The sequence below is a fragment of the Chroicocephalus ridibundus genome, chromosome 6 (genome assembly GCF_963924245.1).
Source record: "Chroicocephalus ridibundus chromosome 6, bChrRid1.1, whole genome shotgun sequence".
Classification (NCBI taxonomy): Eukaryota; Metazoa; Chordata; class Aves; order Charadriiformes; family Laridae; genus Chroicocephalus; species Chroicocephalus ridibundus.
In genome coordinates, this window is record NC_086289.1 from 73494400 (window position 1) to 73519504 (window position 25105).

Sequence of the window (25105 nt, forward strand, 5' to 3'; positions counted from 1 at the left end):
CATAAATCCGGAGGGGCCTGCAGCCTGGGACCATGGACTACTACGATGCTAAGGACACAAAGGAACTCTATCTAGTGTGCGTGACCCATGGCTGTGGCTGTGGCTGTAAAGTACATCTCACCCAGCAGCCTCATGAATAATACGTCAAATCCACAGCAGCAGGTTGGCCCACTGCAGAAGGTCTGCAAGGACAAACTTCAACGTGCTTTTTCCTGTTCTCTCTGAAGACTGAACGGCTTCAGAAGGACACTAGGAAAATATGTCTTATTCCAGTACTGGCTACCAGAGATGGTTTTTCCTCACACTTTGCACTGCAATAATTTGAAATTCTTACAATGACAAATACTTTTCCTTGAATCACAAGGGGTTTTTTTAACCACAAAAATGAACCTTTTTCTATTCTCTCTGCAACCACACTGAGGACTCCAGCCGACCCAGGCCAAACTGAATGTGAAATATCACAGCAAACCACCACACAAGACAAAGTGAGGAGCTGGTACAAAATTATGCCACCAGATTGAATTTGCACAAAAAAGCCAAAAAGAAGCAGCTGTGATCTGGCATACGCCAGGTTTGATCAGACACTACTTCTCCTCTAAAGGCAGTATATCCGTCATGTCAGGCCGTTACTGATTTCCTGGAAATAAGACAGTCAAAAAGCACACTGCTGACTCATCCATTAGCATGAACGTGGAGCCCTGGCCTACATCTAGTTTTGTTTGGGTTTTTAGGTAGTTTAGGACAGATAGATATGTGCTAAGCGTAACTACCACAGGAAGCTTGAACTGTGATGTGGAGATTTGGGGTTCTTCAATACCTGCCCTCTGAAATTCTACAGCTGTCTACAGTTCTTGCTTAGGATAACTAGAAAATCTCCTACTGCTGCTCAAAGCTTATGATTTCCAGGAACACGCAGCTCGGTGAAATGCAACAGAAAGTCATTGCTGATCAAGAATACCTCCTGCCTCATATCCAACCACACGCAGCTGCCCAAGACAGCCCAGAACCAGAAGTCCCAAGCAAGGAAAATTAATTCCATCCCTTTCACAAAAACACAACGCTTCACGTGCTGAACCAAACAATCGGAAGATTCAGAGTCTCTCCCGGTTACCACACTTCTCCACCTGCTACTCTCTTCTTAATTCTTTGGGTAACCGATCCCTCCCCTCCTCAAGCCATAACTGAAAATTATAATTAACAAGATAACGATACAGGAGGAGAAATCTGTTTTCCGTCAGTATTGAATTCCTGTGTTCTTGCTCGTTGAGAAGGGAGGTCAATTTCATTCTGAATTTTGCACAAATAACTGCAACCATTCCCAATGGCCTCCTGAGATTTTGCTTTTGCCAGGCATGATAAAAAAAATGCATTTCCTAAATGAAATTAAAAAAATAAAGGAAGACTCTAACGAATGGGAGTACAAAGTGCCGTGGCAGGTAACCAGGATAACAGAAGATCACGCTGCAAGCTCTGAATCTGCACTGACTTCCATGCAGCTTGTTCCCCGCTTTTAGGGGACGATCACCGAAAGCAACATGCATTTGTTCAAAGTACAATTCGGACCATGCGTTCTGTGAAGGATCACAATTGTGATGTGCCTAGGTCTGAAACTAGACCTATAAATGATAAATATGCTATGATGAATGTATGTATGAAATACAAAGCACCAGAAATTCTCTCCCACAAACACACACACTTATTTTAAATCTCAAATAAATTAAAGCGTGGTACTGCAACCATCAATACTACTGTTTAGCTGGTTGGAGGCTGCTGTTGAATAATGTAACGCATTAGCTCCCAAATAGGATTACATTTTTTGCCTTAAAATTTGACTATTTTGTCCAGCTTAACAAGGATGAGGACAACAAGAAAGCCTCCAAAATACCAAACAAAAATTGCCACCCCAACTTACTGCCTCCGGAAATAGATGCCTCTACAAGAGCAAATTTGTCTTACAGATTGTCCAGAATTCTGACAAACAGGTAGTCTTACGCTCTGTCTCTCAGATGTGGAAGACCACTCTTTAAAAATCCACTAGTCCACACCTAACAGTGAAACTACAACATATCCCATACACCCATGCTACCCAATGTCATCTAGAAATTAATGCGGTGAATTAATTTAAGCAAATATTCCCCTGGCTCTCAACAGTTTTCAATGAAACCATTAAAGGTTCTTCTCATCTGAGTCCACTGTGAGCAAACACGTGCTGAGAACTTACCTTTCCCTTCCAACTTTGAAACCTGTGCACTGCGTGTTACTTAAATCCAGGACCATTCATTCTCAACTAAAAAAAAAAAAAACAAAACTGAAAACAGCTATTAAACAGACACACCCACTGCAATCCAAAAGGACAAAAAGTAATTTCCTTCAATTGTGGTGCAGAGATAAGGTACAAGTAAGAAAACACTCAAATACAGTTTAGTTTAATGAAAGTAAAGTGTTCCACATATCCTCCAGCAGTAACCCCCAAAAGATCAACCTCCACAGCCTTTACTTGAATAACATCTCACTCCAGGGCTGTTCCCAAAGCCAACTTAATTCTTCCCATGCACTATTTTCCCCCTTCAGTGATACCTACCCTCTCCGTGCTTAAAATCTACGTCAACTTATATTTCTGTCAATGCCAGCCTGGCCTGCTATAGAACATACGAAAGTGTCTCTTATCAGATCTGTCCACAAGCCACCCAAACCATTACAAGATTTTCTCCCTGTCAAGGCTGGGATCAAAGCCAGTCTCATTGTCAGCATGAACTCGGACACAGGGGAAGCCAATGCAAGATGGCACTTCTCAAGCTACGGAATACGTTTCATCACCAAGAACGATAAATGAAAACAGAAGTCCTTTCTCCTCTGGAAGCCACCTATTTTCAGAAGTGAGGTCTGATTTTAAAAGATCAATTGTTCTAGTTCACAGTCAGATCTATATGTGAATGCATGTTAAGATCATTAATATCAGCTGAGGAAAAGGCATTATTTTGAGCTTCAGAAAACATAGCCATGTGAGGAAACTGGACCTGGAGATACCCAAGAAGGGCACAGATCTGGGTGTAGTTTAATAGCTCACTTCGGGCCAGGGACCTAAAGAGCCTTCCTTACTCCTCTGTGTATCAAAATCCAAGTAAGAGTTCGCTGGATAACTCAAACCCCACCTCAATGGGCTGATTTTGGATTCTTCCTCTGAGCACAGGGAATCGGAGCTGCAGCACTGCCCGACACCGGATAGGCGTCAATCAGCTTCTGACCCCAGCAGAGTTACAGATTTAAACCAACTCAGGCCTTAAATCAAGGCAGCACCAAGAATAGGATTCTCTTCTGTAGTTATTTCTAAAATCCTTACGGTAGCATTACTAGAAAGACAGCCCCGATCACGTTTCTAATGCAAAGGGTCGCTCCGGTCGCTCAAGCCAAGTTGCTGCTAAACTTCACACTGAACAGAGTGAAAACAGGACACGGGCAAATGCAGCTGAAAAACACCATTACAAGGACCTTAGGCACACTGATGAGAGTGCAAGCATTTTAATTACATCACGCCTATATTTCCATACTATTTAAATAGCTATTTGCATATAATTTATTTCAATTATTTGCATGCCTAGCATAGGAGTTGGGACATTTTAGTAAAAGATAAAACAAATAGTATTTCACACAAACTAATTTTATAGGAACCTTGCAGTGAATTAATTGTAAGTCAATATGATGAACCACAAAATAAAAATAATGAAGTCCCTCAGTCTTCCCCACACCACCCCCATTCCAGTAATCATACTGGTTGACTAAATATTAGAGTAATTTCCACCATTCCAATTAAACAGAATGCAACTATTTCTTTCATTCACACACACAAATTAGCATCTGTGGCCACAGAACATCAAAGCAGAAACTCAGCCTGCAGCCAGGAAGTCACTGAGTTTTCTGCTATGTTTGGACAGCATTCAAAACATTACATTTTTTCCACCTCAACATGCACATGGTAAAAATGTATCTTTTGAAAAAAAAAAAAATAAAAAAACCCTCAAGCTAGAATGATTCCAGGATCAAAAAAATTCTTGCCCTGCTCCTCCTGCTTGAGTTGTTCACAGTCAATTTTTATCATAAAACTTCTAAAAATAATCTTTAAAAAAAAAATAATCATATCAACAGTAAGTTCAGAACATAGGGAATTGGTGGATGCTGCAGAGAATCCGGTTTGGTATTAGACTTGCATAAAGCTGAATGGGCTGGGAGAGCTGCTTGTTAAACTGGAAACGGATGAAGAATGGGTTTTTATCGGGGAAAGACAAGAGGAGAATGGCAAGGGAGAGGTGCTGAGTTAACATTACTACCATCAAAACCGATTTTACTCCTCCGACAGTATGGAGGAGTCTGAATGGAAAACAGCATAGCATTATTTTATGGCTTTTGCTAAACAAGCAAAAAAAAAAAAATCCTGAATACAAATTCATGAGACGAGAAATAGGTGGTGGTCAACAGAATAACTTGCAAATTTCGAGAGAAAAATATAGCAGATAAACATCTTGCGGTATAAACTGAAGACAAGACATATGAAACCATGAACAAAAAAGAGTTAGGTATATCTTAAGGGAAAAAAAACCCAAAACAAAACAAAGGAGTGATAAGAATGCTATCAAACCAGTCTGAAGTATATCTGATGAAATTTCTAAGTTTCTCTTAATTTCAAGCAACTTTGACATTAAAAAGATAAATAATGGCATCTATCTGCGGAACTACACTGTGTGGCACTTGCACCTTCTATTTTTTTTTCTTCCTTCAATTGGCAAAACCGTTGATCCTGCAAGAACAAACATAATTGGTGACACAGGGGACACCACTACCTTGCCTATGCCACCAGTGACCAATTTTGACAGGAGATATTTCTGTCTATATTTTCCAGTGAAAGCAGATTCATAACGTTCTTCAGTATATTGGGATTTTATTTGTTCACGTTTAACAGCTTGACAGCATAGACGGGTAATAAACTACTCTTTTACTTTTGGATTTAAATCTAGACTATGACCGGTTCCTTGGTAGCTTAGAACTGTACTACAAAAACAAAAAAAGAGCACAAAAAATTGGGTTTTTATTTGCTCATGTTTGTTATGCTTGACAGCATAGACAGGTAATAAATTACTCTTTTACTTTTGGATTTACATCTAGGCTATGACTTAGTAGCTTCGAACTGTACTACACAAAAAAGAGCACTTTTTTTTCCCCTTTGAGAACTTTATTGAGATGCAGTCACTGTTAAAAAGTAATAATAATAATAAAAAAACAACGAAAAACCAAAACACAAACAACCAAACCCAACCAACCAACAACAAAAGAAAAACCAAAACACCAAAATAACCCAGCACCCAGTGTACCAAAAGCATTAGCGGTCTTCCAAGACTACATTCTGCAGAAGCATTAAGGAGGACGCGTAAAAACCTTCCGCAATTTGGGAATCCCCCTACACCTGACCCAACAGCCCAGGGGGCTCCATGCTGCTTGGACAACGCTTGCTCTGCAGACGCAGCTCTCGCTGCCCCCAGTCCAATACACACTCACCACCCAAAGGAAAAGCGCAATTAACGGCCTGATGCAAGGATTACGGTAGTTGTGTTTATTCTATCATGCCCTTTCAACAAGAGTAAATAGATACAATCCTAAAACATTCAATATTGTTATACAACTACCTCCCTTGAAAATATATTCAGAAAACTTTCCCATCATTTCACGTCCACTGCTCATTACATTTGCTTGCCTCTACCCATCATTCCACTACTTTCCTTCCTAGCTCCGGGATTTATTAACTTGAGTAAAAGTGATTTCAGTATTTCTACCAAAGCAACACTCAGCAGATGTCTAGCATCTATATTTATACAACTCTAGAACTGGTAATAAACATGATTTTTCTGTATCGCCACACTACATTTTTTAATGAGACATCATTCCTTGTCTCTGTTTACCAAGAATTACGTTGGCCACAACTGAGTCCTTATCCCATATTATTACACCACATAACAGGAGTTTGGCAAGCGGAATGGAAACTTCTCGTTATATATGAAGGAACGCTTAATGGCTAAGGATTGGTGTTATTCTCCCTGCGTCTGTGGACAGCAGGGCTACTCGGACGCATGGGGGAAGGTATCTAAGGGGAGGGAGATGCCTGGGAAGGTGTAAATGCTCAGGCTTTAGAGCTTATTTCCATCCAGATCCCAACCACAGTGACTTTCAGAGGATTGTGCCAAAGACATTTCTCCAAGACAGAGTGTGTGGTTCCTAAATGACATCAGATGTCTGGGCAGCCAGCCAGCTTCCTATGGAAGTGATTTCAATACTGCTGAGGTTCATTCTAATTGTATTTACCATATGATTACTTATGCAAGGAGCCAGCAGCTTGCATAGGTAGCCTGTACTTCTGAATTTAATAAAATAAAACATGTTTTGAAAATACAAAGAAAGAGATGGAGCGAGGTAAACAGAAATCATATTCAAATTTCATGACTTTCTCTGAAGCCACTTATTCCAAAAAGGAACAGATGTTAAGCCAAGACAAATTCCATCCTTGCTTAACTGGGACTTAGTCTATGATGCAAAGCAGAGTATTTTCCCACCTGCAAATTTACAGTCGTTCCATACCCATAATTATACCTTAAACGTAAAGCCTTGCCCCTTCTGCTCATGCTTCATAATAGGTCCTCACTGCCCCAAGGGTTTTCATAAAATTTGTTTGGTTTTTTCCCTTTGAGATCTTTCTCTTAAAACTTTCCTGAGGCATACAAAAAAACTCCACACAACCAATCAAAAAAGCCAAACAAGTTTGAAGACAGTTATGCTACAGGTTACCGAAATGACCACTCCTCTTCACGGACAATATAACATCAGTACTTCCATGCAGACTTCCATCTCTCTGCCTCCATTCACCTACTGCCTCATTTTTAACTGTAGTTATAACCGCACACAATCAAGCACAATTAAGCCCCATCGTGTGACGAGAACACCGATAGATCCCTGTCCCACAGGCAGTAAGCAGTGTCACATCAGGTGGCAGCATTCTGTAACGCGCTCACGATCATATAATAGTTGATTGTTAACAAACAGAAATAGGAAGCTGATGAAGTTCCTACCCTGTTATGGCAGGGCACTGAACTTAATGCATTCACATAATCAGCACTGAGAGCATTCAGGGATTAACGTGCTCCGAGATAGGCTTTGAAAGAGAAGAAACAGAATTAATGCAACTCCTCCCCTTCCTCTGTACTCTTTCGGCCCCAATATTCTCTCCCAGTCCTCAAAAAGGAAATATGCATTCGCAACACCCCAGTTCAGATTTCAGATTCTGGCAGAGTGTTTCCAGGGTCTTTGCTGTCCTTTCTGATCGCCCCTTTCTCCTAAACAACAGCTCAGAAATTCAATGACAAACAACAACAGGAGAAGGACAGCAGAAAAGGCTCTGTCCTGCAGCAGTGCCTTCAGGATTCCTCATACGTCCGAAGGACCACACTAACCATTGTCGGACTCCCTTTCTGTTCCCTGCAATCCCTCAGCTTTCTCATGGAAATCTCCAATTTCTTTCCATAAACTGATTTCGGACCATTCTCTAAAAGTGTAAATAGAGCAGACAAAATAATAAAAATTAGATTAAAAAAAGAAACCAAACACCAAACATACGCCCCAATGAATCTTTTCTCTGTGGTATTTTTTGCACAGTACCTAGTTGCAGTAGTGGTAATCGCTCATCATTATGAAGCATATTCTGCAACAAAGTGTTTGAAAGCATTCTGAAATTCTGGAGAAAATGAATGGGAAGTCCCATCCAGGTACACAATACTTTACAGTTCTTAAATATTGGCTGGTATAATAAAGAATCTTAATCCTTTCATCTTCATTAAAAAGTGTTTTGTTGTAATTTGTTAGGTATGTTACAAATGTTAGAAGAACATTAACATATTTATTTCAAAGCTTATTCCGCTACCTTTACACTTTTGCTTGTGTGTCAATTAGTGCTATTTTGTCGTTTATAGCTTTTTAATAATATCACACACAATCCCTCTACAATACACGATTCACTAGCCTGAACAGTCTGTTGTATTGGAAATGCAAAAATTAAGGTTGCCTGTGTCAGACTCATGTTCTACAGAATAGCCCCACCCAACACAAAAAGCACACCAACCAACCAAACCCATCCCTGACACAAAGGTCACACCTTTGGCAAACTTTGAGCACACGTTCTCCAACAGGAAATAAAGCTTTTCAAGAAAACTTTTTAATAGGTAAAAAAAAAAACAAAACAAACCAACTTACTACTTTCCCTTGCTGCTGCTGTTATCCCAAGACCTGACCTATTCCAGCTAATCTGTCAGGAAAGAGAGTCTGCCCGATACAAACCTTATCATGAAATATTTCAGCCTACTTACAAACAAAACAAAACAAAACAAAAAAAGGCGATCAAATTTCCCAAGCCTAGTTGTTTTTACAAAGCTTTTCACCATTGCACCCACATTTCCATTAGGATCATAACCCTAGGCAATCACATAAGCAACTGAATTTCTGTGAGGGCCGTGACCGCACTTGCAGCTCCCTCTGCCCCATCCCGAGTCACCAGGAAAGCCCTGCAACGGGGACAGAGGGACGGACACCCCTACGCGCTGGTGACCCTGACATTCTCCATTTAAAACATCAGGGAACAAAGAGTATTTTCAAGTTTTGTCAATAATTGCCAGGACTAGGCCCAAATCAGTCCCGAATAAAAGCAAACCTGAAAAGAGTAGGAATCAAGACCTACAACTCCAGACTGGCTTTTTCCCCACGGAAAACGCAAGCTGTGAAAAGCCTTATTTTGGCAAATTCTAGCACAAATTGCCACCTCTGCTTGAGCGCATCTTTAGTCATTCACAATTATTTTGATGTCGCCAATGCTCACGCATGGAGGGGCTCACATTTATATTTACCGTATGATTCTTCTGGTAAATTAGTATAAGTAATCTCTATATAGTGAAACCATCCTTTATAATAAGAATTATTAGAGTTTATATATATAAATTTATATATAAGTTATATATATATAAGCTATAGTAAGTATTAATAGGGTTTCAGGATTCCACATGACGAAAATAGGATATCAGGTCCAAATATTCTGCTTTTTAAATACCTCTTGGCTAAATAAGATGTTAAGAAAAAAGAAGCCATGAATATAGCCTAGAAATCCTGAGCTGCCTCACAACACAACAGTCACACAAAGGATACTTCACAGGTAAACACAGAACAGCAAGCATTTCAAAAAATTGTCCCATTTGGTTTGTAATTTATTTTGTTAACCCACATTTTGCTTTTGACTTAGCATATTTTGGGACCACAGTTACGCAGGAAAAAAAAATTAAAAAAAATTAGATGTCATTTTTAGCAATTTATAAACACACAGACTCACTCTTCCTAAGATCAGGCCCAAGGCTGTACGCGCAGATCTAACTCTGCTTTTTCCACGTATACATTAGGCAGTGCGATGTGATAAATCTGTGACCGTGAAGTCACGCACTCTACGGCAAATAGGATCCAGCACTGTTCAGCGACCCTGGAGAAGGCAGGCTACACCATGTTCTAGCTGTGATTTCTTCCCCCCCTCCCCATTTCATTTCCATAATGGTCCAGCACTTATTTTGCAGACTTTTCGTACCATCTCCTCTCAAAGGTATGTAAATAATTTAGTCAACAGTAACGCATTATGCAATTTATTTTCAGCCAACAGCACAGCCCTCGTTAGGCGCAATTCATGGGAAGAAGTAGTTAATTATGGTAATTCATCTGCAGACCTAGGTGAGCAATTTCACTGTTATTCTGCTATCCTACTTAATATGCCTATGCTGTATAAGAGCAGTTAAATGGCAACTTTCAAAACTGACATCCCAAGCCCTGATTCTCTAACGAGCTCTGAACGCAGGCTTTGACACAGAGCTACAGTAAACACCACTTCTGGGAGGTGAAGGAGTCGATTTACACAAAACAACTTGCAAGATCAGGGTTTAAGGTAGTCTACTGAATAGACCTTTAACAAGATCCTAGAAATAATTCTATGCTATTGTATTGCACTATTTGTGGGATGCTATGTGATCATATAATTAGAGATCATATAGTACATTCACACAAAGAATACTTTAGGGCTTGCCGGGAGGGTGGGGTGGGGGGGGAGCTCTTTTAAAAAAAGAAAACCACATTGTTTGGAAATTCAGAGCTAATCTCAACAAATGTGAAATGCTACCAGAGCACTTTTCCTTCACAAACTTTAGAGGAATACATTTCAGGTCTGATTGCTGCCTGAGGAAGAATTAGTTCCAAACAAAACTAGCTGAGGTTTTCAGTCATTATGGTGTTAAAAGTCTAAAGGAAAATAATCTGAAATATGCGTCGATATTAAAAAAAATAATAATAATTTCTAAACTGCTGCTCTATGACTGTAATGACTGGGAGCAAAGGCAGCATTTGGTTCAGAACCAACACTGACAGAAGCCCTCCGGACAGGTGCAAAAAACATACCATGGGTTTGGTAGCAAAACCAGAGGAGAGGAGCAAATGAAGGGCAGGTCTCAGCTGGAGTGGCAGTGTCCTGGAGAACCGCTGTGCACAAGCACACACTAGTTAACCCCTCTGTTTGGGGGAAGGCTCCAGCCTCATCTCCCGTCAACCTGATCCAGAGGCCACCTGGACTGTCCTCTCCATGAAACCTCCTCTGGGGCAGCTCAAGCAGCAGCAGCACCAACAACCCAACCCATCAGCGGCTTCCCTTGGCACATGCCTTTCAGCTGCCTTGAAAAAAAAAAAAAAAGAAAAAAAAAAAAAAAAAAAGAGTCCTTCATCTTGGGGCTCTTCTTGGGGCTCTTCTTCACTACACCTTGCCTCCACCCTTCTGTAGGCTGTCTGCAGGCTCCAGAAACCAGCTGCTAAAGGATGCAGCCTGCGTAACCTGGAACATCACAAACTACTGAAGGGCCGCCTTCTGCCAAACCCCTGCCCTCCCGAGCGAAGTACGTTAAATAATGCAAAAATCACCAAAGCCCCACTCGCCCTGGAGAACAGGCAGCCAACACAAGCTACGTTTGTATGTGCAGCGCTGCTCTTCAGCCATAAACCAAGCCTAAAAACCTGCAATTAAAAGCTTAAAGTCGTAATAACTTTAGATAGTCAGTGCTATAATGACAGAAGGCACGGCATTTTTACATGAGCATCTTGAAGGTGTCAGTGAAGCACAGGTCCCCACAGACAGACATTCGGATAGTTTTAACTTTAACCTTATACGCTTTGATATAGCTGCAGGACTAAACCATTAGTGCTCTCTACCTTGTTTATGACTGACTACATATGCTAGAATGTGTTTTGCCAAAACTCATAGCTAAAATAAAAACCAGCGTTCAAATAGCACAAAACTTCATAAACCAAATAAACAACACATTGCAAATATTTAAGTCTTCCAAGCAAAGGCTTCTTCTGTAAATTTCAATATTTAAACTGGCAACAAAGCATTTCAGACAGTGAAACAAATGACTGGCTAAAAAAATGCTACCCCCATCGTCATCATCCTTTTAAACGGTTCATTTTTCTGTTCTCCTGAAACACGCATGGCACTCAAGTTATAACTGAACAAATGTACATATCCCTAGCTATTTAAAACAAAAAAAAAATTGGAAACATTAAATTTAAATCTTTTTGTTTAACCCAAGATTAGAAAACTGTCAGCCCCGAAAATTAGTTTTGCAGAGCTTTAATGCATCTGAAAGTGGCTTACTTGCTAAACATGACAAGCAAATTCCAAAATAAAGGGAAACCCTTTCCCTCAACACGCACACTAATATTTTTCTTTCCTGAAGGCTGGATCATTTCCAGAGAACCTGAATTGACTTCAATGGAGCAATAATATGTTTCTTACGAAGAACATGTAGGATGGACTCAGAATACAAGAAAATGGCTCACCTACGGAAGGTCTTCACTCAGCTCTTAAAATATCCAAGGATCACGCTTAAGAGTGATTTTTTAATTTTTTTTTTAAACAATTAGGGCTTGACTACACCAACAGCTATATCTGCCGATATAGAGATATCTATTACGCTAAACAGGAATAAGACACTTTCTTTCTGGAGTCATTCCAAAAAAAAAAGCAAATGCACTGTAAATTCACACTTTTAACTTCAAGCCATCCTACCAGCGAGTGTAAATACCTTCTTGTAAAGTTTAAGGGATTTATTGAAGTGCTAGCAGGATTTTCTTTTGAAATTAACCAGAGGAGACTTCTCAGTGTAGAATGTGGTGAAGATAAGAAAAGTCACAATACAAAAGCACGATTTACAATGGCAAAACCCAAATGTATACAACTTATAGTACTATTTCCAAACTGAAGAGATTTCCCAAAATTAAAACACCCCCCAAAATTTCATTTACCAGCAGATGAAAAATTTCCAAACACCGTATGAAAACAAGACACTGTAAAAGAAAGCGCGTGCTCGTTGGTATCACAAGCACAACCGTGCTCGCCAGGACCACGATGGGCTTTAGGAGACACCTTTACTGCTGGGGAAAACTCTCACCAGAAAGCAACGTCTTACGTTAAGAGCCGCACAACTTGCATAAGCATTTCTCATGACAAGACCTGCAATGCTTGATCTGCCCGGGGCACCCAGCTCTGCCAAGCAAGGAAAATACCACTGCTTCTCAGTAAAGGGCATAAAAAAGGATTTTCATACAAGCTCGTAAATTTGCTTCGCTATAAACTTATAAACAAGAATCATTTAGGAAGTTATTAAGGAAGACCTGCCCAAGGAGAATTGCCAGCACATGACAAAGATTATGTCACTGCTTATGTCTACTTTATATATGGACAAATCCAAGCAGTCAAGACAGTATGAGTAACGCGATCATCACATACAGAAAGGCTGGTGTCAGACCGGCTTAGCTATTCACTGGCCCACTGTAGTCTGCAAAGATTTTAGCAAAGCTGCTATAAGTTCTTCTTGGCCCAACTTCACCGATTATAGGTTCATTCCTACAGATAAGCTATAGTTTACTGACACCTTCACGGTAACAACGCAGGTGTTCTTGCTGAACCAGTTTACAGCATGATTCCACAACCACTTGGATTTTACTACTCCCCCCCAAAATAGCAGTAGGTTTTAACACAATCCTTCCAGACATTACGTCCGTAGGACCCATAAACCACTATATCAGCATGGCAGAGGAGTCAATAAACCATGACAGAGGATAGGAACTTTCCAGACAGAAGAGTTCAGAGAGCTTCACCTGTAGCTTTCTTTCCACGTCCCCACTCCACCGAGGGTAGAGTCAGCTTAGGGGTCCCACTACCCCTGCTCCCACCTCCACCACAGGGACAAGCTACTGCTTGCCTAGTTGTGCTCTGAAACCCATCCCTGAAGCGGCTCCGCCAAAAAAAGTTCAGCCCTTTCCCCTCCCCTCAAAGAGTTGCCAGGGTCTGGAAAACGTGCAGGAATCCTAAAACTTCACATAAGGTTGCATTTCCACGTTACCGGGATACAAACACGCCTAACTTTATGAACCAAGTAAACCTGATTTCAACGTGATTCTTCATCATGTATGGGCACTATCAGCAAATATTTCCCATGGGAAGGACCATGTTTTGTCCATAAAGCACAAGACCCACGAACACAAAAGGAGCACTTGCCTAAACAAAAAATTCCAAGTAAGCAGAGGCTGAAAAATAATACAAAAGCCACAGTACGCTGCTACGCAGCCTTTCACCAGATCTCAGGGTACTGAACTGGTCTGAAAAAAACTCCTGTGAAGTATTAAACCACTGGTGCATGGATAAATTTGTTAATCCATTTGCTAAGGTCACACAGTGGCAGAAATAGCAGATAATCCTGACACCAGCTTTCTGTCCTAATCATTATGTGGACAGAAAATCTTCAGTGATGTAAAAATGAAACTAAAAAGAAAGTAAATACAGTTATCTGTTACAAACAGGTATATTAGGTCAACCCAGAAAAGCAAAATTGTGGGTGTGGGGAGCAGAGGTGTGTCTCTGGGGACACACCACTGATCTAGACAAGCCCATGAAAATTTAGAGAGAGAATTTATAACCAGAGAGTCATTTCATAATTCCCCCTATTCAAGCAGTCCCTATGAAGTAACTTGTGTAGAAAAACTGCAGCCATGCTCAAAAAAAAAAAAAAAAGTCTGAAAGCCTTGAACAGTAACCCACAGGATATATTCCATTATTCTACAGTACCCACAATAGGATGCCAAAAGCTTGCCATTTATTCTGTATTGAAGTTAAAGGAGTATTTTACAGTTTGCCTGTAAGACACAAAAGCTGGGGATGTCTTCTAATATCAGAGGGCAGACAGACACACAGCTGACATTGTCCGCACACGGTCAAGAGAGCTACAACAGCTTCTACCATTTAGTGCCATATTAAGGCATCCTGGTAATACCCACTATGGAGCTCTGGCAATTCAAGACCATTTTGCTGAACGCTCTTGTACGGGTAGAAAATATGCAGCAAGCATCAGCTTCTGAAGAAGAAAAAGCAAGACTATGAGCTGAGAAAAAACCTATTGTACGAATTAAAAATACTGAACCAGACAATGAGCTACATTGGCATTATTAAGATGTACTAAAAACAACAACATAATAAAATCACTGTAGGCAGGGAAGACTAATCTTTCTGTTCTTCCTTAGACAAAACTCACAGCAATTTCAATGGGAATTCTTCCCCAGATATGGCTGGATGACTACATCCACAGCCTCCACGTGCCAAGTTTGCTCCTGCAGCCAGTCTCTATTGCATCCGTCTTAGTTACGCTACACATATTCACATTACAGGAATTTATAAATAGCAGGACTAATTTTGAGGTGATCCACAAAACCGTGTCCTCAATATAGATGAGGTTCGCTATTATCATCTCAAGGCTCAACAGTTTTGTGTAAAGGGTGTATATTTGAAAGACTTTCAAGAAAAAAAAATCTTTTACTTTCTCAAAAAGCACATCTTGCATTCCCCCTGTCCCAAGCACGTCTACTTCAGAGACAGAGTACAAGCCTGCTATCCACAGGTTTCACCAGGCCACAAGGTACAAGAGTTTACAATGCCTTATTCTCTTCTCTTTATTTTCTTAGGTTCTGGACAACAAGACACCAAATAAAAATGGTGGTTAAAAATCAAGCAGCGGAGTATTTCATATATTACACAGTTTCTAGATGTGAACTCTTTAAAGAGGATCTTTCAAGTCCGAAGTCGCAATTCCACACGCTCATGTGTGCGGCACAGGACAAAGGCGCCTGTGCGCACGTACCAGCTCGGGGTCTCAAAGCCGTGTTTGTTCACCCAGAACAATGGGGCATGTGACTTGTCAACACTACCCACAATAAAAACAATAAGATAAGGCTGCCACTGATTTCACGATGACTGACTTTGTTTTTGCTAATTTTAAGTCACAACATCAATAAAATCCTATGGCATAAAATGCCTTATTTTAAAAAGCCCAACACAAACCTCACAGCGCACTGAGGCTTTCACTCAAACTTCTTCAGCTTTTTGCATTTGTGCTAAACACACCACCCTCCCCCCCAAAGCCTCCCTCTGACTTCATCAACAGTTCAGTCAATGTTTTACGACCAAAGCCGAGATTATTTTTATCAAATACAGGCACTGCCAAACTTTGTCCTCTCTGTTCCCTGCCTGGTGTGGCTGTCTGGGCTCCCTCTCTGCCCAGGCCCCTCTCACCACTGCTCCATGCCTCGCTCGCTGCCAGTGCCGCAGCCCATAAAATGAGACTTACTCCACAGGTTTCGCTCTGCCACGGACCAGAACTGCACCGTCCAAACCCATCTAACCCCTCTGGCTCAAGTGGGCTACCCGGGATCAAGTCCTATACATAAACTCAACTAAAGTTTGGAGAAAGGGGAAAGAAAGCAGAGCAAACCCAGAGAACAGAAATAAAAAGGCACCAATTTGGTTTAAAGAACTGACAGAAGAACAGACAGGGAGAATGCAAAAGAAAGTCCAAAATGATAAAGAGTAGAGAAAAAGCCTGGGGGGGGAAGGTGGGGGGAGGTTAGAAAAATGAAATAAAGCCTTAGGAGAGGATAATAGGGATAATAATTAAATGATGCAAACTGTCAGGACTGGGACAAAACACCCCAGTATATTAGATCAATTTGTCTCATTCACGCTACAGCACAGACAAGGAAGCAGAGCCAAGCAGAGGAGAGGGTACGACCATATTGGCCATGGGAAGGGGTTAATTTTAGCAAGAAAAAAACAGCACCATCTTGCACCACTTGTGTTTTAATTATGGCAGGGAGGGCTTAGGGGGTTATTTTATTCACACAGAACAGCAGCGGGCCCAACAGCACCAGACTAACAGATAAAAGTAGGCAGCAACAGGCGCATGGAAATACATCGCAGTTCCAAACTTTCACCATTTACAGTAACATTAATGCAAATGAAACCTGACTAATCTGATCTCTGAACATGTGTTTTTAAAAACAGTGCATTTCTTTCTTTTCATCTTGAAAAAAAGCTCAGTTCCACAAGTGCGTAGTTACAAACCACAGCTGGGAAAGTGGGAGGCACACGAAGAACGCAAATAAGATTTTACATATTCTAACACCACCAGTGCAGCTTTCTGGAGCTCTTCAGCTATGTCCAACACACACGCACCTCGCTGCTGGCAGCCTCAGCGATTTAAAACAAGAGAGAATCTCAGCCCACATAATGGATGTTCTCTTAGCCGGAGTCTGACACCGCATTTCACATGCCCTCCGAGCCTCTCGTATGAAGTCATCCACAGCGTCAAAGAGCGAGTCACAACACATCGAAAGTGTTTTCCCTGGCTACCTCTGAAAGTTTCCATCCTTTAACTGTCATATAATTTCTTAAACTCTTCTTAGCATTTCCGTCAATACACACAGGATCTTTAAAAGTCTGGGTTTGCTCCCCAGTACATACAAGTAACCAGGATCACCCACCACAGCTGTGCTGAGCCCAGGCACAGGGACAACGAGAAGAGACTGACGGAAATGTTCAGTTTGGCGCTTCCACCACCAGCCCACAGAAACACACAGAGAGCAAAGGGTTCATTTTTATGTCACAAGCAATGCCCATCTATTTTACCAGAAAGTAATGTATTTGGGAGGGCTCTGGTGCCCAGGCACCCCAACGGGATGAGTGAACAATGGTCAGGGAGGCTTTTTGTTTGTTTTCTTTAAGGGAACAGACTCTTAGAACTTAATTTCTAATGTATTTAGCATGTACTATATGAAAGAATTTTACAAAGGGCCCTGATGAACTACAAATAAATAATCCATATCAAAATAACCTTGCATGTGTAGACAGCAAAGGAACCAACTAACACGGACTTTGCCAACAGTAAGATAAACACATTGATATTTCAAATGTAATCAACAGCCATTCAAAATCTGCCCTGGAAGACAGTCACACAAATACAAAGCATTTTCCTTACAACTCAAACAATTGTGACAAATATTTACTATAATGGCGAAAGCTGTTAAAAAAAAAAGTTGGTTTCTATTAATCATCTACATTTAGATATCCGTTCTCACTATCAGATTAAGCTCACCAAAACTGCTTAGTAGGCTGTTTCATTGTATTTTTGTTTGAGTTTTATCGCAATGCAACACATTGAAGTTTCATATTCCTGACTTTTTTCATCTTACGCACTGCTAGAAATTTACAGTCTAAACAAGACCCACCAGATTGTGAAATTTAGTTGTGCGTTTGAAATAAAGTGAAAAATCAGGTACCACGTCTGCATCAGCAAAACATCCAGGTTCTACAGCGCGTATGGACCTCGCTCCTCTAAACCCCAGGTCTGGTGCATTAGCTACGGGAAACAGCTAATCCATTGCTACACAAGATATGTTTCTAGCACAATTTATTTGACATCATCATTAATAGATGGTTTGGCCACACTGCTCCTCATTTTCCTCCATCCACATCTGTGCTAGCTTTGCTTTAAGAGTACATTAAAAAGTATTAAATCTGAACAAACATAACCCCAAAGTAAATACATTACAGATTCACAGATATCATCATGGCAAAAATCTGTATTTTTACAAAGCACTTCCTAAATAGAATTTATCACAAAGAGTCTGTATTTAGGAATGCATATTTGTGTTAATAGCCAAGTAAAAATTTCTGCACTAGAGAAGACTGTTGACATCCATACAAAAATTAGCTGTGATTCATTGTTTAACAGTTGTCTTCCCGTTACAGAACACCGCAGACTGAAGGACATATTGCCAAACTGAAAGTACCAATACTTCCTTTAACCTAATATAGGACAAATAAATACACTTCAACAGCTTCTAAATCTTGCACGTCCTACTTTCTTGACCCAGATCTCTCGTTATTTCCCCCATAGGTCTATGCAATATCAAAACTATTTTTTCCCCACAAATTTAGACTTAACCTAAAAGAGGAAAAGTTCTCCTCGTTTCTGTGAGCTAAGCAGACCTGGAAGGGGGGGAAGGGTCAACAAACAAACTCGTCTCCTTTAAGCTCGATTGGCATTTTAAGGTAAAATTTTCAGCCACACTTAACGCTCTCCCAACTGCTGAAACTACAAGCAAAAATTCTCATTCGTTCCAACAGGACTGTAAGTTAGACCAATATCAATGATAAATGAAAAATAATTAAATCATTTTATTGCTATTTTTACAAGGCAAAAATGTATTTTCGGAAGTCATGCTGACACTCGAGCATTAATCAGCCTGTCCAAAAAACACAAAAGAGCTATAAAACTTGTTATTCCTCTCCTCGGCCAGCCTGGACTACTCCTTCCAGGAAACCAAACTGTCTCTTCTTTGCCTGGTACTTTTAGGGAACCATCGGGGGACTGAAATTCATCTTGCATGTGCTCACAATCAGGCGAATTCCCAGCTCAGGGTTTGCCGGCGATAGGTCACCCATGTGAGGAGCCTGAACTTTTAACACTGTTAATGTCAAATGGATGCAACTTTTAGGATAGGTTATATTTAGGGCTCTAAACCTTGACAATTTCTGTGGTTTTGGCACTGGGCACGGTATTTAGCACTACATTTTCATGAATAATAAATATTTGACCCTTAACTCATAACCTTGGACAAAAATGCTCTATGAGTAGGCTGTACAGAGATCTTTTCTGTATGCTCTCCAGCTGCTGCCAGCAGGCACGTAGCTGCGTACAGAACAGGAAAGTTTCCAGAGTCACTTTCACAGCCCTAATTCATAAAAACCTACCGTCGGCCTGACGTCAGTGGGGTTCAGTGGCAGCTCTGCTTGCAGCTGGGGAAGCGACCGGATCCTTCCCCAAACCCACCAACGGGTTAAAAGCAACACTGGCATTAGCCACAGGGACAGCTGCTTGCCGGCCTTGCCAGGTTGGCAAAACTAATGCCCCACCAAGGGGGAAGGGAAAGCCTGTTACTCACACCACACCAGCTAAAATTTCTAGTAACGCACCTCCAGTGATCTGAAATAACACTCAGTATGTTTGCATATGGCACATCGTTGTAAAGAGTGTCTGTAATAGACACACTGAACAGAGACTGAACTGAATCTCAGATCATAAAAAAAAACCAACCAACTGTTTTTCCTCTGGATGATTCTGATTTTTTACTGCTAAATATTACTAATAAACAAGATTGCTCCTTTGCAACATGGAGACTTAAGAATTACAACAATAAACACAAGTCAGAGTACACAACATAGCCTTTTACTAATACAGCTCCCAGAAAGAAACAGAAACTACACCCTAATGGGAGTTTGCAAAAGGCAGCAAACCACACGCAAGACTTGATTTTTAGAAACACCAAGCGCACCCAGAGACTGCCAACTTCAAATGCAACCATGGGGACTCAGCATCTTGGAAAATACGACTGTATTAATAACTTATGTTACAGATGTAGATGCCAGCTCGCACTCTTCAGAAGAATCATGTTTGCAGCAAGCAGAACCAGAGGACCAGCCCAGGGCCCACCATCCACTGCCACCGCTCTCAGGGCTGTGTGGGGCACACACACACCGTGGGCTCTGAACCGGCCTACGTGTGACCAGGTTGACATCCAGCCTGCTGCGCTACCCGTCCTGAAAAATGGACGTTATTAGCCTGATAGCATACCTGGTTGTTGCTCCTGGTATTCAAGCTAACTTGTTTAGAAGGACCTTAGTATCTCTACGTAGCACTGAATTACACCACGCAAACTTACATTCAAAGACAAGAGGGGACTCTCTGAAAAATGCCACATACACTGGCTGAGACAATCCTGTAAAACTCCTCCTCATCACTTCAGAGACTCTTTCACGAGGTTTTTCAGAAAGCTACACCAATTCACCAAGTCTTTTTATTATTATTTCTACAGGTAACAAAACATTCTCAAAAGTATTTCTAGCAATCAGCCCATCCAAGAAAGCACGCGAGCAGGGTGAGCTACAACACTGGCAATTTCACCCCTTGGCTAGCCAAGCCAGCTAGATCCTACGCACCCGACCAGCATGTGTATTCTCCCCTGCGCTTATACATCCTTTGGCTTGGAATGACCACTTATTTCTTATCAAGGAAGAAAATTTTTTAAGGCTCCTTATCAATATAAAAAGGAGAGCCTAAAAGATGTCACAGAAGACTGTGTGCTAAAGTATTAAGAGCCAGTGTCTCAGCGGGTAAGCCGAGTTACAGTTCTACAGGTCCTTCAGAACCACAGGAAAACTCAACTTGAGCTCAAACACGGCCATTAAGACTCCAAGGCATTTTGTATAAACAATTTCAGCCTTGTTTTCATTAAGAGAAGGAAGAAAAGGGCCTTCTCATCTTGGATTGGATATCACAAGGCAGAGCCCTAACGAGGAGTAGTAGTTCACAGTTTTCACGCAAATCAGCAGAGTGATTTCTAGACCAGGCTTCCATACTTTTTCATTCAACCTATCAACTCTCATGAAACGGCAGCTATGCTGCCTCATCTTCACTACTTCTTACCGCCAGTTAGCTAATTCAATTTTCTGAAATTAAAAGGAAGCCAATATATTCCCCTACAATTTCATCTGAAAAGATATTTCTTATTCCTCATTTCATTGTCATACTTTATCTCAGAGGAAACCAATTATGAGATGAATAAACTGGTCTCCATCTACTCTGCTTGGGATCACCAGATGAACCTTTTTCTAGTAAAGTCACTCTTTTCGTTAAGCTTCTTTACAGAAATTAAGACCATCTAACTTCACACCGCAGTGCTTAGAAAGCTGTGTGTATTTGGGACACGGGTGGCTAAATCCATGGCAGGAACATAGGAACTGTTTCTTCATCACCTGTTAATTTGAAGGCATTATATTAATGCCGTGATGCAACTCAAAAACACTGAAAACAGCTCACAACTGTAGTTCCTAATGGAACACTTCTGAGACCCCTTCACCTGACACAAACATGTAAATTTATATTAAAAAATGAGCATCCAATGAGTATATTCTCACAATAGCCGCTTTTTTTAGGAGCCAAACACGCATAATTACCGAGTGTGCATACACACTTTCACTTCTCTCCCAACCTGCAGCTACTTGCATGAGCTGATGTTTCGGTCTTTAAAGAAAGTCATTATTACACCCTACACTGTGTGTGTACACATGCGCTAACACACACACGCGCGCGCTAAGGATGGTCAGTACACACAACAGTATCTCAATTGTCAATATCAATGTGAATTAGCTTAAAAATGAGGTTACTTCAGTATGATACGTTTCAGTACCACAATATTGCAGTGTTGACACAACGCAGTCCTGCAGTACACCCTGGCCTTGCCCTCCTCTCCGGAACAGAGACTGGACCACTTTATGACCTCCCTATCCTGGGTCAGAAGGGGAAGAGCTGGTGGCAGGTTAATGTCTGTCTCTTCTTCGCTTGCTAGAAGCGTCCTCTCCAGCAAGGTATTGGAATTCACACGGGCACCACCATCCTGAGCAGCTACGGGCCCAAGGGGGGAAGGGAAGTGACAGGCAAAGCAAGGAAAAAGTGGGGGTTAAGAGCGCTTAAGAGTGCCGTGATACAAAAAAAAGTATCAGTGTCATGAAAGATTCACATCCTATTGCCCACCACTAATACGAAACACACTTAACTTCTGCGAGCAACTTCTGAGACATCTGCAGAGCTTATTCAACCGAACCAGACCGCTGATGTTCACAAAGTTGTGTGTTTCTTCACAGGACTTCCTGACTTCTGCGCGATTACATCCTTGTAGGATGTGGGTCTTTACTGCCACTACAAAATTTGTAACAGCAAACACATTCTGACTCAAATGTGAAGTCCATGTTAAATTAGATTCCAGAACCGAAATCAAGTTAGGTAAAATAACTCAGTTTGCTTTACATTATTCAGATCTGTTCTTCCTAACTAAAAAAATATTACCTGAAAACAACATTATAAGCAATTCTGTCCATTTCCCCTAATCCATCCAGAGCTTTTTTATGCTTAGGGCTGTAGCACTTTTTAGCATCAAACTCTTTCATGATGGGAAAATGACTATGAAGTACTGCTGTTGGGTACTTAGCACTTATAGCATGCCTTACAACTTCAAAGCACTACACAAACATCAATAATTACCATATATAGAGTAAAACTGAAAGAAGCATTCGTATAAAAAAAAAAACTCACAGGGAAAAAAAAAATTGTAACTACCTGTTAGAAGGGGAAAAAAGCTTAAGCAACAGAATCTCCTGTAATTATTACATTCTTTATGCTACACACACGCATCATGGCTTTGCACGTTTAAATGAATAAAAATCATAAACTCTTGCACAGTCTTAAAAAAAAAAAATTAAAAATCCCAAAAGCCAAACCCCAAGTCCTTTCATACATTTAAATTATATTTCCTTCCCCTTTCCTCACAGAGTGAGAACTAAGTCTTTTCCAGGTGTTCCCAATAACAGTTTGGGAGGCATGCCACCAAGTTCCCAAGACACAGCACCACATGAACCCTGTTCTCATGGAGACAAATCCACCTTCCCCTAAAAAAATACTTAAAACAGTGACAGTGTACAGGCTCAGGTGATCTTCCGTAAATATTTCCATACATTGTATTCCATTAGATCGTAAACAAAAGCAAAGGGAAAAAAAAATAATAATCACTACAAGACACCACAGAAAGTTTGCTACGACCATTGACAGAGCACCACCTGCACCCGAAGCACCATCACCGTAACAGCGCAGCCCTTTTTTTCTATGGCTAAGAGGAAAAAAAGCCTTCATACACTCATCCACGAACACATACCCACTCACTTAAATCCAAGGGCACACACAAGAGTTTGCAGGATCAGTCCACATTGGAAACATATTCCGAGAAGACGGTTACCATCCTCAAGTCCAAAGGAAGGCCTCAAATCCAGCACGAGCCCTTGGATCACTCAGAGCAAGACGGGGGCCCAAAGCCGTCCGCTGCACCCGAAAACTCAGGGACAACTCAAAACATTAATTTTGCAAATGGTGCCTTCTCTCTCTCAAAGGGGCACAAGCCACAACAGCCCCGCTGGACACCCAAAGGGTAGAGGCCACCAGCACCAAAGGACTTAATTAATACGCTCAACTTGCTCATTTATTTTAATAACTCAGGACAGGGGAGTCGGACAAGCCCAGAAAAGCAATTTTTTTTTTTTTTTCAACAAAGACTGATTCCTCCTGATCACGCCCCTCCTGCTTTAATAATAAAGAAGGAGTACGTTTTGTGATCTTCACCCCCCACACGCCACCCCAGCCATAAATCAGTTAGGAATTTTGATTTACGCAGACAGGAAAACGAGGAAGTCGAGCACACTGGAGAGTAGTAAAAACTTCCACCAGCAAAACTTCACTTTTCCCTACGCAGCGACCTACAAACCAAACTTTTCCTCCAGACTCACGTGTCATCTGCAGCAACAAGCCTCGGCCATAAAGCACATATAAAGTTTGCTGTTAAAGAAGCAGGGGGGGGGGAGTAAAGCACAAGAAGGAGGGGAGGGGGGGGACGACTTTTATTCGCTGGAGCTGCCTTAAAAGGAAATTCGGTGATGAAAGATTAAATTCACCTGGAACAACACGAGAGAATTTAACCCTTTCGGGGGGGGGGGGGGGGGGAGGAGAGAAAGGGGGGGGGTTAACAATAATAAAAAGCCACATGTCTTGCTGTTGCAGGACCTAGGTGTGTTTTATTAAGGAAATATATACATTGCATCAACCGTGAGAAAGGGCCGGGCCGGGGGGGGGGGGGGGGGACACTCCGAGGAGCGGGGGAGGGGCGGCCGCCCCTCCCCCGCTCCTCGGAGTGTCCCCCCCCCCCCCACCCCGGGCCCGGCTTCCCCTCCCCCCACTTTCCCCATAGTAAATATAAATAAATATACTTTTCCCCATAAGTAAATATAATATGCGGGGGGGAGGGGAAGGCGCTTCTCCACACAAATCTGGCTAAAAATAGGCCGCTCGCCATGGCTCCCCCGTGCCATTCGCTGCCGAGCCCGTGTCCCCCCTCCCAATCCTTATTAAATCCTTTATTTTTTTAAATAAATAAAATAAAATGAAGCCGGGTGGGGGGAGGGGAGCGGCGCGGAGTTTGGAGGGGGGGGGGGGGGGGAGGGGAAGCGCCGTTTGGCTTTAAAATAAAAATACCCAGCCCCACGGGATGCTTGGGGGAAGGGGGGGGTAACACGAACACAATAATTTTAAAAAATACACACACAAAAAAAAAAAAAAAAAGAGGGGTGTGTGTGCGAAGGAGAAAGGGGGGCCCACAGCAAGGCGCCCATCCCCCGCCCGCCTCCGACCGCCACAGAGACAAAATGGCCCCCCCACCCGACCAACCGCCCCCCCCCACCCCAGGCCCCTTCCCGCCCTCGCCCCCCGGTCCTTACCTCAGCGGCGGCGGCGGCGGGGCGGCTGCTCCCCCCTTCCTCGGGCACCAGAAATCCACCCGCGTTTGTCTCTCCTCCTTCTGTGGTGTGTGTTTTTTTTTTTTTTATTTTTTTTTTTTTTTTTATACAGCCCTATATACGTCCGTACGCATCTGTGTGTGTGTGTCTCGGTGTGTGTACACACGTATATGTATCGATGATATATATATGTGTATATATATATATTTTTTTTTTTGA

General features: G+C 41.7%; 1 protein-coding gene across 4 annotated transcripts in view; it reads right to left on the minus strand.

Annotated features, from left to right (window-relative positions):
- Window positions 1-25105, minus strand: part of TBL1XR1 (TBL1X/Y related 1) — a 121734-nt gene extending 96629 nt beyond the window's left edge. Inside the window, exons 1-2 of one of the 4 annotated variants that reach the window (XM_063338441.1) lie at window positions 24869-25105; window positions 2222-2287 (exon numbers count right to left, since the gene is read on the minus strand). The gene's annotated coding sequence lies outside the window, so the exon portion shown is untranslated. The remainder of the gene's footprint in view (window positions 1-2221; window positions 2288-24868) is intronic. The other 3 variants (XM_063338443.1, XM_063338440.1, XM_063338442.1) reach the window with 3 other exon arrangements.